Source organism: Sus scrofa, chromosome 1 (assembly GCF_054392235.1).
Source record: "Sus scrofa isolate SSC_HxYL_T2T_F1_AM1 chromosome 1, Sscrofa_HxYL_maternal_Yorkshire_Landrace_v2.0, whole genome shotgun sequence".
NCBI lineage: Eukaryota > Metazoa > Chordata > Mammalia > Artiodactyla > Suidae > Sus > Sus scrofa.
In genome coordinates this window covers 71,062,830-71,078,672 of record NC_139383.1, presented here as the reverse complement: position 1 = coordinate 71,078,672, position 15,843 = coordinate 71,062,830, and the positions used below count along the sequence as shown (strand labels likewise).

At 37.9% G+C, this 15,843-nt stretch overlaps 1 protein-coding gene across 1 annotated transcript in view; it reads left to right on the top strand.

The window, feature by feature from the left end:
* The window catches only part of LOC146406138 (uncharacterized), a 92,422-nt gene that overhangs the window by 68,864 nt on the left and 7,715 nt on the right, over positions 1-15,843 (top strand). The window lies entirely within an intron of this gene.

The window sequence follows — 15,843 nt, the reverse complement described above, 5'->3', positions numbered from 1 at the left end:
CAAATCACAGAGCCTCGCTGGAGGTCATCTTTTACATTGTATTTCGATTTTATAGAACTGCTTTTGATAGAGAGAAGACAGGCACATTGCTGAGATGTGTGCGGCATGACCGTTTTATAAGAAGAAAAGGAAAACCCAAAGGTTATTCAGTTATCTACAGGTCTTATCCGATGCTCCAGTTTTGGAAGAGATGGTGGTGGGAGAAAGAAGAGTTTGCCTTTCAATATGTGAAGGTAGATACAGGAAGCTGTTTTGGCCGGATTCCTTTTCCTTAAAGAAAATATTGAGAAAAAGAGAGAGAATGTGCTCGCTGCCCTGCTCTCCTTAAGCTTTTTATGTTATCATAAAATCATATCATATTTTGAAATAATTTTACCTGATCTCTTTTTGACAAAGTACATTTGTAAGAGAGTCTTCTGCTTTGCTTGGGTGTCTAGGACCGTGGGGGTGGGGTATTTTCCTCTCTGGACCCCAGAGGGCAGAGATGCCTACTCTCACACTTTCTAGGTTATTGAAAGGAGGATGTCCTGGTCCTGGGGAGGTTTCCTGGGAATGGCCTCTTTGGCACCCCTGTCATCCTGGGGGCACAGCAAAGTCCCCTCAGTGTGTGGTGAGGGGTGTACCAGCCCTTGGGGGTCAGCACCGTGGAGACTATCCACAGAGGTTTAATTGCCTAGGTAGTAGCAGCTTTTACCCACTAAGCCGCAGTTTCCTATAATTTGGACAATAAAACCTACTTTCCCCTTTCCCTACAGGGCTGTGGAAATTAAATGGGAGAATGCCTGTGAAATACTTTCTAACATGGAATGTTCTTTCCAAATAGAAACTGTGTTCGGTTTCATAGCCTTGTTGATTTTTAGGGAGATGGTGTTCCTCTCCTCACTTGCCCCATCTTTCTAAATGTACTTGAATTTTTTCTCTAGGCTGGAAAAATTCCTTTTCAAATTCTTCTTCCTAGCCATTATCTTAAGGGTAAATCAGATATGTGGGTTGTTGCCTGCCTTTTCTACAGAGTGTCACCCCTAGAAGGAAGGTGCTATATTGTTTGGCTCATCACTGTTACCTTGTAGCCCAGTGCTGAGCACATACGCATTCAGCAAGTATGTGTTGAAGAACAGTGAAGAGTGCTCAGAGAATTCATGAGTCCACTGTTTGGATCTCTTTTGTTCTTCTACTTCCCCCTTTTGATGGGGACTTCCCTCTTGAGGTCTGTGAAGATACGGAGATATTCTGGGCAAGTGTGAGCTTTAGTCTGGACTTGTCCAGGGATTTTACATTTCTCTAAAATATCCTCAGTTCCATTAAGGTTTGATTTTTTGGAGCACTTACCTTTCTTTTAGGAAAGCAGGCCAGATGCCTTTACTAAATCATTTGGTTTCAAAAAAAATGCTTCAAGGAATTAAAGAATGAGTGTTTTTATACTTGTTCATTGAAACCAGACCTCTAGCTAAAAATGCTTGCTTGTTTCATTGCTGACCTCTCATTTGAAGCTAGTGCAAGGGAAACCTAGATTGTTTTTAGAAGCTTACAATTAACCTCAAGTCATGAAAGCGAGAAGAAAATGATGCGAATGTTCATTTTGTTTCAGTGCATGCTCAGAAATTCTAGGGTCCTGTATAATGGTCTATAAATGTAATACATTTATGATATAATGGGTTAAAAAATAATTGTCTTTACTAACATTAAATTAATTTATGTTGAAATCTTAATAAAGTATACAACTTTTATGAACTGTGGAATTGCTGCAATGTTTTGAAACTATTGTTTATTCTCTCTTTCACTGATTCAGTATGCGATACTGCAGAGAGCTTTTTTATATTGAATATTTAAAACTAAGATAGTATGTAGTATGTTTTAGTTGCCTCTTTGAAGGACTACATAACAAAAATGAAATATTTTCTGGAAAATGATTTTGGAAGAGCAAATATAAAAGCTAATTATATGTTTGTATGTATATAATTATGTATAAATGTATATATATATGCACAAAATGTGAATATGTATATAAATGATATTTTAGAACTTTCAGTAGAGTCCTTTTTCTTCTTAATTATGAAATATTTATATCAAATAACATTTGTGATGTATATCCAGTGTTATTAAGTATAATAATAGACAATCTTTAACATCAATAAATCCTAAAAAGTTCTCTTTAAAAAATGAATACTGCAATGTATTCCTATGAGCCCAGTGGCAATTGCTACTTCATTTTAAATGTAAAACACAGCCAAATGAGTGACATTTGGTTTGCAGCACCAGAAACAAGGCTGGGTAGAGTAGCATTCTATATTGGAGGGTCCATTAGACTGCTACCTACCTGCCTACCTGGGCCCTTCCAGGCACAGTGAATGCATTGACAGTGTGGTTAGTCAGACGACTAGGCAGGGAGGGTTATGAAGACCTGGAGAGTTTCTTTACCTCAGGTTTAAGACAGTAAAGATACTGGAAATGATAGAACACATACTGTGGAATGTGAATTGCATACATTTATACAGTATTGGTTTAAGTGCAAATACATTACACAAAAAGATCAAGTGATACACCAGGACACTCAGCTATTCATTTCTGGCCCCTTCTGCTAGGAATTGATGACTCTTTTTTATATCTCTAATTTTATATCTCTAATCACCATGGGAACTGTTTCTGCTCTGGTGTGGTTCCCATTTTCCCTGTTTCTCTATTCAGTTTCTCTGTGCCCTCTTCTCTCTGAGCTATTCTCTCTTGTCCCATTATTCATTTGTGCTGGAAGCAGAACCCTCTTGTTATCGGAACTCTTTTTTAATTACAGAGAATTTTCACTGTATCTATGGTTACTCAAAGCAAAGATTTCCTCTCTCGTGGCCTCCATCATCTGTGTTGCTTCTGTGGGTTGCTTTCTTTGATATATTGCAAAAATGTTTATTATTATTACATCCATTATTATTTGACTGTTACGTTTCCTACCATTTTCTCAGTTATTCATTTTTCCATGTGCATCTGAGTAATTTTCTTGTTTACTTCTGTGCTAAAGTGGAGCAGAGAATTATAGCTTCCTCCCTGCCCCCTACACATCAAGTTTGAGCTGATAATGGGTTTCTTCATTGGGCAGATATGTAAATACCATTACACTTTGGTCTACTGAGATTTCACTATTACTAAGGGACCACATAACATGTCTGCCAGTTGCAAAGACTTCAAACTTCTCATGAGTCAAGAGAGATACTAGTTTTGAATGTAGTGTTTCCATGTAAGTAGTGAACATTGACAGGTAAATTCAGTATTCTGCTTTGTTCCATGAAGACTGAATTTTCATATGTGCTTTTACAATACTTTACTGGTTTGGATAATTTTATTCTAGAAATAATTGCTTCTCTTACTTTTCTGTGATAGAACATAGAATGTTGATTTACAGAGACTTTGAAAGGCTGAGGTCTGAGCGAGAATACAAATATGTTGTGCTCATGTTGGAGTCGTAACCCCTTTGCCTTGGTGTGGTCTCTAGAACTATAAAATAAGTTTAATGTCAGAAGTCAATTGAGAACACATGTTCTCTCTTAATTGCATGTTTATGAATAGGTCCCAAATAAAATCTTAGAAGTTTTTCTTTTCCAACTGCTTATGTTAAATTGAAATTTGAAAGATGATTTCCTTTAAAAATTCTTATTTTTAAATAATTTTAAATTTTCAGAAGACTTGCAAAGGTAGTACAGAGAGTTTATGTACTCTTCACCCAGCTTCCCCTAATGATAGCATCTTGCATAACTGTGGTACATTTCTCAAACTAAGAAATTAACATTGGTACAGCATTATTGAACTACAGACTTTATTTGGATTTCACAAATTCTTTTGCCTGTGAAGGGCATATTTTTAAATCATTTTTATTTATAGAGTACAGAATTATTTTACTAAAAACTTAATAAAAGTATATCTTTAAGGGATTGGGCAATCTAATGTAGATGTATTTTGGGAAGCTTTTCAGTAAATTTAATAAAGAATATTAAATAATTTTATAAGATGAAAACATTAAAACAGTCAGCATTTTAATTTTGATGTATGGAATTGATTATTCTAATCAACATATCCATTACTCTGCATTATGAATATAGTATTATTTATGTGGGCATTTCTTTCAAATGAATGTAGTTTTTCTTTTCTTAGAAGTCAGTAGTGCAGATATAAGGAAATTTCTATAACAATCTCTCCTTTCATTCTGTAATATTTAAATTCAGTGACTCTCTCACAAGCTTTCCCAGGTACACATAAAGAATTTTGCACATTATGGAAAATACTGCCAGTTTTGGTGAAAGCTAGAATAATTTTTATTTTAAAAGAGTGCATAAAAAGTACAACCAACCACTTCTTGAATAAAAAGATAGATCCTACAAAGGTGTGCAGGCAAATAGCATAATTAATTTTGTCTTCAGAAAAAGATGTTACATCAACCATCCTATTTTTTCATGTTATTTAAGAGGTTAGCAGCTTACATACATTTGAGAGCATTGTCTTTGTCCTACTTTTCCTGTTGTGCTCCTCGTGCTTGGTACAATGCATGATACCAAGCATGATATTGTGCATGATACCTTGGATCGCTGACTTTTCAAATGTTTTGTTTTCAAAAATACCTGAGCACAAGGCTAAATAGAACACAAAGCAACTATGTGCAGCATTTAAAGAAAAAAGGAAAAATGAATTCTAACTTAAAAAACAAACAAACAAAAAAAACTCCTAATGACTCAATACCCGAGAGAACCAGAGTAGGTAGTCTCTGGGGCTTTTGACAGAATTTGAGGCTTTGCGCTCATCTTTTTTTCAACAAAGCAAATACTGTCTAGCAGTGTTGATATTAAAGTGGAATATAAGTATACATATATATGTATATGTATATGTGTGTATATGTATTTTTAAAGTGCTTCCTAAACTTTAAGCCCAGAGAGATGTTGTGGTTTTCAGCACAAGAAAGGTTTAACATGTAAATGCTGGAAAGAATTCTCAGGAAGATGAAAGTGAGGGTTATCAGTGTAAATATAAGGGGTATAGTTTAAAAAAGATGTATGTCTTAACCTCTTTTGACTTTGATAAAGGAAACCTTAAGAGCAAAATTGAAATTAGATTTCTTCATTTGTAGATGAGCTATATCAAGGGGAGGTTTACAGGAAAAGCATGTTTTCTCATTGCTTCCATTTATGAAGGTAAATTTTAAATGGTGGCAAGAAGGATCAGTGTTGCTAGGGCCAAACTCTAATTTAGGTGTTCTTACTTGGCGCTCAGTGGTGCTATAGCAGAGGATTTGGACTTAAAATCTATGGTTGTTCCCAGGATGGAAGCCTATTTAAGAGAACTGCTGATGAAAGTTTGGCGCATGTATTGATTTTTATGTAGGCCAATGTTGTGGAAAGATTAAAATAAAGAAGTGGAAGTAGGGTAGGTCTCTTAGGCTTTCTTCCTTTGCACTGGCCCTGTTGGACTGGCTCCCTCCCAGATAAGGGAGCAAGGGAGAAATGCTTTCCAAGGTATTTAAATGTATGTTTTGTCTTTGTAGTTGCAAGTTCTTAGAACTGAACTTGCAAAGCCTGATATCACCGTTGTTGCTGTGGCCAAGAAGACCTACTACATAGTGACCTTGTTGCTAATAGCCAGTAGCAGTGCTATATAGGGGCTGTCTCTTTTGATCAGTATTGTATTTTTTTTTTTTTTGGCATTATGGAGCAACCTTGTACAGTGTCATGGAGAAATCCCTTAGTTTTTCAAAGATAAGCAAGGAGGGTGTTACTCATTTACATATAATAAGAGCTCCTCTTTGGCTCCCCCAAATAAACTGAGTATATATTACAGAAATGATGGCATTTAATCCAAAAGTGATTCAATTTAAATTACAAACTCTTAATAATCTTAATTGATTTCATTTTCTTTGCTGGTGTTTGTTGGGAGTTTGTCACTTTTTATTTGTCTCTGTGTGTGGTGGAGTCAAGCTGGGAACTTCAGGGGGATATAAGGAAAGAGTTGCTGAAGGAGAGACTGTCTCTAATACCTACAATCTGTGAGGTGCTGCAGATGTGCTTCTCTTTAAGGGGAGAGGGTATGGTATCCCTTGGTGACCTGAGCTTAGGGATGCCCCAAACTAACCGCAGGAAAGAAAATCATCAAATTTTGATTGGTTGAACAAATAATTAAAATTATAGACAACAGATACTTTGCTGGGATTTGTTAATATCCCTTGTGATGTTATGGGATTGTATGAAGAATGACATGAAATTTAATGGCTAACTGTTATTATTGTCTTTTAACTTGCCACCTTTATGTGCACCCTCACCATAGTCCCAACCTTTAGCAGATGCTCAAGAAGGTATGGGGAAGATAGAATCTTGCTTTATAAGCAGTGTTTGCTTGAAAGTAGAAAAAAAATGTCAAAGGAAGACAGAACACAATCTGAAAGTACTTTTGTGATATATGTATTTGTTATCTATTGCTATGTAACACATTACCCAAAAACATAGCAGCCTGTTACAACAAACATCTATTATCTCGGTATCTGTGATTAGGAACCTGGACATAGTTTTGCTGGAAGTGTACACCTCAGCTTCTCTCACAAAGCTGTGATTAATATGTGGGCTGGGAATGCAGTCTCATCTAAAGGCTCAATTGGGAGAGGATTTGCTTCCAAATTTGATTATGTGGTGGTTGGCAAGATTCAGTCCTCCCTCAGTTTCTTGCACCACTGGCCTCTTCGTAAGGCAGCTCAGAGCATGGCAGCTGATTTCTGGAAGAATGAGTAGGAGGAGATAGGTGATGGAAACCAAGGTCTCTTTGCAAGTTAATCTTGAAAGTGACTTCTTATCACTTTTTCTGGATCCTATTTACAGAAGTGAGTGTCTAAATCAAAACTACAATGAGGTATCACTTCACATTGGTCAGAATGGCCATCATTAGTAAGTCTACAAACAACAAATGCTGGAGAGGATATGGAGAAAAGGGAACCCTCCTACACTGTTGGTGGGAATGTAAGTTGGAGCAATCATTATGGACAACAGTGTGGAGATTCCTTAGAAAACTAAAAATAGAGTTACCATATGATCCAACAATCCCACTTCTTGGAATATATCCAGACAAAACTATAATTCAAAAAGATACATGCACCCTTATGTTCATAGCAGCATCATTCATAATAGCCAAGACATGGAAATAACTTAAATGTGCATTGACAGATGAATGGATTGAGAAGATATGGTACATAAATACAATGGAATACTACTCAGCCATAAAAAAGAATGAAATAATGCCATTGGCAGCAACTAGAGATTGGATGCAACTAGATATTCTCATACTAAGTGAAGTAGTCAGAAAGAGAAAGGCAAATACCATTTGATATCATTTATATGTGGAATCTAAAATATGGCACACATGAACCTATCTATAAAACAGAAATAGACTCACAGACATAGAGAACAGACTTGTGGTTGCCAGGGCTAGGGAAGAGAGAGTGGGATGGACAGGAAGTTTGGGGTTATTAGATGTAAATTATTACATTTAGAATGGAAAAACAATGAGGTCCTACTGTATAGCACAGGAAGCTATATCCAAACTCCTGGGATAGACCATGATGGAAAAGAATATAAAAAAGAAGTTATAAATATATGTATAACTGAGTTACTTTGATATAAGCAGAAATTGGCACAACATTGTTAATCAACTATAATTTAATTTAAAAAGAATTTAAAAAAGAAGTGAGTGTTTAGGTCCAACCTATAAAAGAGAAAGGATTACATAAATATCAGGAAGCTGGGGTCACTGAGGGTCATCTTAGAGGCTGTGCCCACAGTATTATACCACAGCTTTTCCTAGCTCAAAAGAAAATTGAGACATTATTAGTTTATATAAGTTATCTGAGTGGAAGTCACTAGATGAAAAAAATGCCATTTCTGCAGTAAGATTGTTACTGAGGAAAATGTGGCTAAATCTAGTGGAGCATGTTCCAATAATTGTTTAAAATCTACCTTTTCAGTATTTGGGTCCCTTTGAGTAAACATTTTCCCTTGTTTTCTCCTTCAATAAGGTTGAGGACCTGCTTGCTAGTCTGAATTCTGTATTCCTAACCCACTGTATCCTTCTCTCATATTAACTATAATCTATTCTGTTTTTTTTTTTTTTTTAAAAAACAGGTCTATAAGGTGATTGGATTAAGAAGTCTTACAAATTAATTCAAAGTGAGATTTTAACAAATGATTTTTTTTTTCTGTCTTTTTCTGTCTTTTTAGAGCTGCACCTGCAGCATTTGGAAATTCCCAGGCTAGGGCTCGAATAGGAACTACAGCTGCCCACCTACACCACAGCCTGGCAACTCAGGATCCGAACCACGTCTGTGACCTATACCACAGCTCACAGCAACGCTGGATCCTTAACCTACTGAGCAAGGCCAAGTATCGAATGGATACCAATCTGGATACTAATCGGGTTTGTTAACTGCTGAGCCACAAAGGGAACTCCCGATTATTTTTTTTAATGCCTTAACCTCTCCAAGTAATAACTGTATTTTATCACAATATTTCCCTATGGGCTCCTCATTCTTCAAGTCCTCAAGTCCTTAGATGTCACCTTCTCAGAATGGTTTTTCTTAACCATCTTCCTACACACAGCAACTGCAATGCCAGTCAATCCACCGAGTGAGGCCAGGGATTGAACCTGCATCTTTATGGATACTAGTTGGGTTCGTAATCCACTGAGCCACTACAAGAACTACTTTTTTTTTTTTTTTAAATATCATCCAGTTATACCTTCCTAACACTTCCTTGAGAGTGTCCACTGCATTTCCATGTTTGTTTACTGCTTCTCGTCTTTCACTAGAACTTAAGTTCAATGAAGACAGGAGAATTGTCTCTTTAGTTTACTGTTATATCATCAATATTTAGAACAGTCCTTAGCCCGTAGGAGGGAACCAAAAAATATTTCTCGAATGAATAAATATGGGATTTCAGGAACCCAAACAAGAATAGGCAGAACTGTTTTTACCCTGAAAAACCTTTAGTTATTCTTCCATCATTCCTGTCTCCTTCAGCCTTGTGTAGAGTTTGTCTGACTTCAGTAGTTCTGGGGGGACTGTAATGTGGTTGGTTGACATCACTGGACCTCTGAGTCTGAGAAGGACAGCTGTAACATGGTGCTAGTAATAGCTGCTATTGATAGGAGGCCCATAAAAATTATTTAGAATGCCTTCTAGCTTTAAAAGCTATGATTCTATGATTCTCTTCTTGACCAAACAATTTAAAAAAAAGAAAAAAGAAAATGCAAGCCTTTGGTAGCAGGAGCCATTCCACCTTTTCCGTCCAAGTGTCTTCTGATTTTTATAGTGCTGGCTTCTGCTATCAGATATGATGGTTGTATTCTGGGGACCCTTGAATAACTGTAGAACAGCATAGAAAATGACAGAGAATATAAGCAAACCACAAGGAACCACATTCCAATAAATCTGTAGAAGATAATTGCTTAAGGTTGAGATTAAGGAAAAAAAATCATTGAGGATGGTTCTTCCCTGAACAGATTGACAGTTTAAATTAAAAAAAAAAAAATCTTATTCTCTCCTTGCTTTGGTTTCATTTTCACCCAAGGTAGAGCGTGACTCAATTGTCGTGTATTGTGGTTTAATATAGCTTATCATTGTCTTTCTTTTCCATTGCAGTAAAGTGGGTTGAAAGCTTGAGGGATTTCTCCTGCAATAATTCCCCAGATCTCATTCCTGGTCAGCACCGTGCAGCTCATTTCCATTAAGCAGATAGTCTTCCTTTTCCTTCTTTGCTTCCAGACTCATAATTCTGTGCTTATCTGCACTGAACTTCATTTGCATTTATTAGCTGGGTAGGTACTTGAAATATCTAAAACCCTTTTATCTGTCTGCTTTGTTTCTCATTATTTGCTGTCTCTTCCAATTTAGTATTAACTGCAAACTTGAAATGTTTCTTCTGAAGCTGTTGTTCAAATTCTTTGCATACCAATGGAGGGCCTGAAACTGATGTCTGCTGGGATCCCAGTCAATAACCTGGTTCTGCCTTGAAAAGCTATAACAACTTTTCATGTTTTACTTTTCATGCTTGACTGCCTGAGGTATGAACTTTTTATGTAGATTTGTTCATTTGGTGTTTTGTTGAACATTTGAACTGTTGAGCCTCTCCACGAAGATAAGTGGTGTGCTGTGGAACCAAACGATGACCAAGACAGGGGCCACCTGCCCTCATGAAGCACACAGACTCTTTTGTGGACAGAGATGTTTATATCTGATCTTGTTCATGTCATTTTGCCCTCCACCTAATCCCCCCAATTTCCCTGAACTGTACTTTTTTAGGCTTTGGGCCTTCATTGAATAATGTAGCATAAAATGACATTAGGAAATTCAAAATTATTTTAAAGACATTGTTTACTCTATTTTTTTCCTTCGCAAAGACCCATGGGGAAAATTCCTTTCAGATTTCAGCATCAGGAATGTTTCTCCTGAACCACTGGTTTGTTTTTATCATACATTGTGATGGAAGAGTAGATTCTACCCACCTTTCTTTGTGGGCTGCCAAGTGCTCTACAGGCAGATTTGGAATTCATTCCTGGAAAGTGCACCAGATCTTATAGCAGACTTTTAAATACTAAGATTACTAGGGATTTTAGCCTGTCTCTTTTCAGCTTTCATTCTCCTGCCCAACTTTGCAATCTGTCTTCTACCACTGTAGGGATTCCTTCATTAGCTGTAAGAAAACCAAAGTCTTATTTCTTTTTAAGTGTTTCTCCAAAGTGTCAACGATCTTTCCTATAACATGACAAATTAGAATTAAATAAATTATTTATGTGAGCCTGGAAGGCTTTGTGTTCTAGTTTGAAGCATAAGTTTGGATCATCATTTGCCTTTCCCAAACTGATATTCTGGGATGTGCCTGGACTGTATGAACATGTGTATGAATTAAGTTATGTGACCCTCCTAAGTTCTCTGAACTTTTAACCCTTAGGAGAGTGCAGGAGTTAGTTACCTGGATTTCTGAGTTGAGTGGATTGGTGAAGAGTGGCAGTGCCATTCACCACGAAAGAGAACGCAGGGAGGGGTCAGGGTTGTAAGAAGAAGGGAAACCTCTACTACAGCACTGGATGTGCTCTGTGGCGCATAGTAAGGGCTCAGTAAATGGTGGCTGTGTGACTACAATGAAAATGTTTTAAGCAATGAAGGAGTTTTAAGAAAGAGTAGCCATTCCTTTAAATACTGCAGGGAATTAGATTAGCAAGGGGGACAGCATAGCATGTTGGATAGAAACACAGAGAGTAGAGTCCAAGAGTTTTGATAACTATGAAAACAGCAGGGAAAAATTTCCCTCAGTCATGCATCTGCTATTAATTTTACATTACAGAAAACAAATACCTTGGTATCAGTTTTCTTCAAAATCAATCACAGCAAATTCTGTGAATTATGAATGCCAATACAAATGAAATGCAATGTCGATCATTTATAATTACTTGAAAATAACATTGCATTGAGGAAGTATTAGGCAGTCTTATCATGTAGCTTATTAAAACCTGCTGTAAATCGATAATAAATGAGAAAATTTGGCAAATGACAATGGCAAGTATAGTTTAAGATTTAAACTTTCCTTTGTTATAGCATTCTTTCTCCCACCCCCACTTCACAGTATCATTTTACAGAAGCAAGGAGGTTCAGGAACCCCCAGGTCAAAGGAAGCATTCATATTTGAGTGACCATTTTACTCTTGATACAGTCCTTGACATTAGACAATTTCCTTCTCTTCTCATCATAAATTTTCTCCTCTGTGAAATCTGAAGGAATGCATTGTGAATTTGTATATAAAATCTCCCATTTTGCAAATCACGGCAACTAGTCAAGAAAACTTTACCAGAGGCCAAAAAAAAAAAAAAAAAAAAAAAAAAAATCATGTCTGTGGGCAGAAGTTGGTTTCCAGACCAGCAATTTGAAACTCTGGTTCACACAAATTTTCAATACAGTTCTGAGATTTTAGTTAGAAAGGATTTAGAGAGCCCTCACTCTGTACTCAGCCTACTGAATGATGCGAAGCATAGAAAACATAAAGGGGGCATATACTAAAGATGGTTTTAGGCAGCTTTTGACCCTAAGGGAGTTATCATCTCCTTGGAAAGTTAGGATTTATGAATGAGAAACATGGAATATAGAGTCCTAAAAGAGTGGAGTTTTGTATATAATGGTAAGAAATCTGAATCTCAGAGGGACCTAGTGAGTGGCAGAGCTGGTCCTTGAGTCAAGGCAGGCTTTCTGAGCCCTCTCCAAGACACATTCCACAGATGGTGTGTCTTCTTGTGATAGCGATACTGTTGGAGTTCAGAGGGAGAGAACAGTTGAGGCTGAGGGCTTCACTGACACAGGAGTAGAGTCAAGTCCTGGAGGAGGAGAGGAGTAACTCTTCATTTGGTCTGAGTGGAATACACGGAGCAAAAGCAAAGCCAAAACCAAAATAAGAGCAAAGAGTACATATATTAGGGTCTGTCAGTTGGGATCCAGTCAGGTAACAGAATCAGTACCCGCTATTTAGCAGGGAGAATGTCTTCCGAAGAGTTACTAGCCAGGTATTGGAGAATGGAAAAGGCAAAAGGAAATGAAGAGGTGTCCCAGAGGCAATAACTTCAGGAAGCAGCCATCACCTTTAGGGTGTGGAACAGAAAAGAAGTTGGTCCTATTAGAACTTAGAAGTTTGGAGGAGTGACCCTAAGAAGGTAGGACTCAAACCTCTGAAGAAGATCTGGTATTGGTATCTCTGAGGGAGAATGCTAAGGTTGGCTCTGGGAGTTGAGGGGAAAAAAAGGCAAACTGGAACTACTGAAACCAGAACCAACTGGTTGCCTCTGTCCAGGGTAAGCGAGTCTTGCAGGTGCTGAGAGCAACAGGGAGAAATAGGGGAGCAAGATTCTTTCTTTTTCCCAGTTCTTTTCCCTAATGCCCCTTGTTGGTACATCCCAGCTGGCAAAATGGAAATGTGACTTGCAGAGCCCAGATCCAGCACCAATGAGCCAAGTCCAGAAGGGTGAGCATGAAGCTGAGAGCCAGGCACTTGTTCATAAGCAGCACCCTCAGCATAGTCAGGCAGTAGGCATGAACTTGACTGGAGTGGAATGCTTGCATTGGGTGTGGTAGGAGATAAGGCTGTAAGGGTTGCCTGGGTCAAGTGATGGAGAGCTTTGAATGCTGAGAGAGCCATTTAAATTTGAATTAATAAGGGACTTAGAGAAAGGTTATTTTATAGTCATTCAGTTGTTTTCCCTTAATGAAGCCATAATTTGATTTAGATGAAAAGATGGGTAAAGGGATGTTGGTTTTAAGGGAATGGATCTTCTCAGGAGCCAATAGAAGACAACTGTAACAAGTCAAGTGTTGAGGCATAAGAGGAAGGTTTCAGTTAGCAAAGAGGCACTGCCAATGGTGTAATTCATGATGTAGGATTTAATGTCAAACTCCTGTTATTTTATATATTAACATGTGCAGTTTTCTTCATTAGGCTATTTGCTTCCTAAGAAAGAAATTAAATCACATTCACCTTTGCATATGCTGGGCTCAGAAGACTGTCTGAAACATAGCAAGTCTTAAATAAATTTTAAGTAGCTCTACTTATGTTTTGTAAATGATAAGAACTACACCAGAGGCCAGAATATGTATCTATCTAGGTAAGAATCAGTCTTACTATAGCTAATATGTCTTTGTCATTGGCAGCATGAATGCCTTGTATGCAATGTCATAGGCTCTCAAAATGTGGCAGGCTTCACAAATGTGTCTCGTATTAGTCAGTTTTTGCTAGTAATTTTTCTGTATAACAAATAATCCTCAAATATCAGTAGTTGGTGAAAGAAATATGTCAGTGACTGTGGTCTAAAGCTGGTAGATTTACTTCATGCTTCAGCTCTGATCCAGGTTGGTGGTTAAATTTTGGTCTGCTCCATGCACTGTCTTCATTCTAGGATATAAAATAAAAGAGAAGCCTTTTTGTGAAACAAACCCATTCTCATGATAGTAGGGAACAGCCAAACTGAGCTAAATCAAGCCGTAAAATTCACACTGAAATATTTGTTGCAGCATGACTATGTGTCCCATTTGCCAAAGCAAGTCATGTGATCAATTCATAGAGCAGGAAAGTTCCTGTCCCTGAGGCGGGAAGGAATGAATGCTTGTAACCAAGAATATAATCTGTGGTAGTTATTTGATGTGTTAACATGGCTGGGCTATGCCACCCAGGTGTTCGGTCCAATACTAATCTAGATGTTACTGGGAAGTTGCTTTGTAGATGTGATTTATGTTCACAGTCAGTTGACTTTCAGTAAAGGAGAGTACCCTCCATAATATGAGAGGGCTGCATCCAAGTGTCCAATCAATATAGACATCCCTTAAGAACAAAAATTGAGGTTTTCTGAAGGAGGGGGAATTTTGTCTCAAGACTAGAATGTAGAAATCCTGCCTAAACTTCCAGCCTGCCAGTTTTCCCTGTGAATTTGGACTTGCCAGACACCATAACTGAAGGGTCAACTGACTTAAACAAAAGAGCCGATTCCTTTAAATCTGTCTTTCTGTCATGTATGTATGTATGTGTGCAAACATTCACGGAGGCTCTGGTAAGCCTGAGGTCACAGAGCAGGTCACCTGAACACTGAAGGACACCAGCCTGGAATCCCCTGGGAAATGAAGCAGCAGATGTTCCACGCTGGGAAATGAAGGGAGAAGCTGCATTTCGGTCCCCTTCTATCAATCCAATCTATTGGGAAAAGCCAGAATGAGCCAGTCTGCCCACCTCAGGGTGCTGGGACATGGAAGGGGTCCACTGGGTTTTTGCCAAATCATTGTGTGCTACAATATCCGAATATTGATTTTCAGTCAAATGACAAAATAGAACATAGTTCCCATAAAAATATACATATATTTATATTTATATGGAGAGAGAGACAGAGACAGAGAGACAGCTACATCTATTGGTCATGCTTCTCTGACGATCCCTGATTGACACAGTTCTGTTGTTCTGGTGGTTCTGTCTTTTTGTTTGTTAATTTGTGCACTGTAAAGCGGAGGCAAAGTATACAAGAATATTTCTCATGATTTAGGAGGACTTACCTTTAGAGAGTGAAATTCTAGTTGTTAATAGAGTCAAAGGTAGAGAAGGTAGACCAGAGGCTTAATTATTGAGCTGCAGTTGTGACAATTGCTCAGAAAAGGAGCAAGTGCTGTGGAGCTGATGGAGGCACTCCCCACCCCCTCCCCACCCTGGGATGTGATAGTGAGCTGAGCTCTAAAGAGAGGGTGGGACTGGGGGCAGGAGGGCTGTTTAAGGCAGAGGGAATATGTGTGAAGCACCTGAGGCAACAAGATAGACATTTTGAGGCCCTGAAAAAAGGCAGGTCCAGCTGGAGCTTAGAGAGCCAGATGGAGGCATGAAGGATGAGTCTGTAGGGGTTGGGCAAGAGCTTTGTCACACTCTGGAGGTCCAGAGGAGACTGTTGTCTGTTTCCTGTGGCAACCGGAAAGCCTCTGCAGGGTGGTGAGCAGAGGCAGGAAGTGTTTGTTCAAGGAATGAAGGGTAGTTTGAGTTACAGATGTGTTAACTGTACTAAACAAAACAACAGACTGGAGGTCTGTGCAATTGTTTTAATTTTAGAGGATAATTTCTTTCCTGGTAGAATATGTGTATGTGATATAATTCTTCATTTTTTTGGGCCCATTTGCTATAAATAGCCTTATATGAGCAAAAACAGATAAAATTTATGATTTATAAAAATGAAAACAGTACTGCTAATCACAAATAAGGGTGAAATTTATTTATTATTAAGTTTATTAGAGAAATACAATTTAAAATGCGTAGAAAAGTATGATGAGTA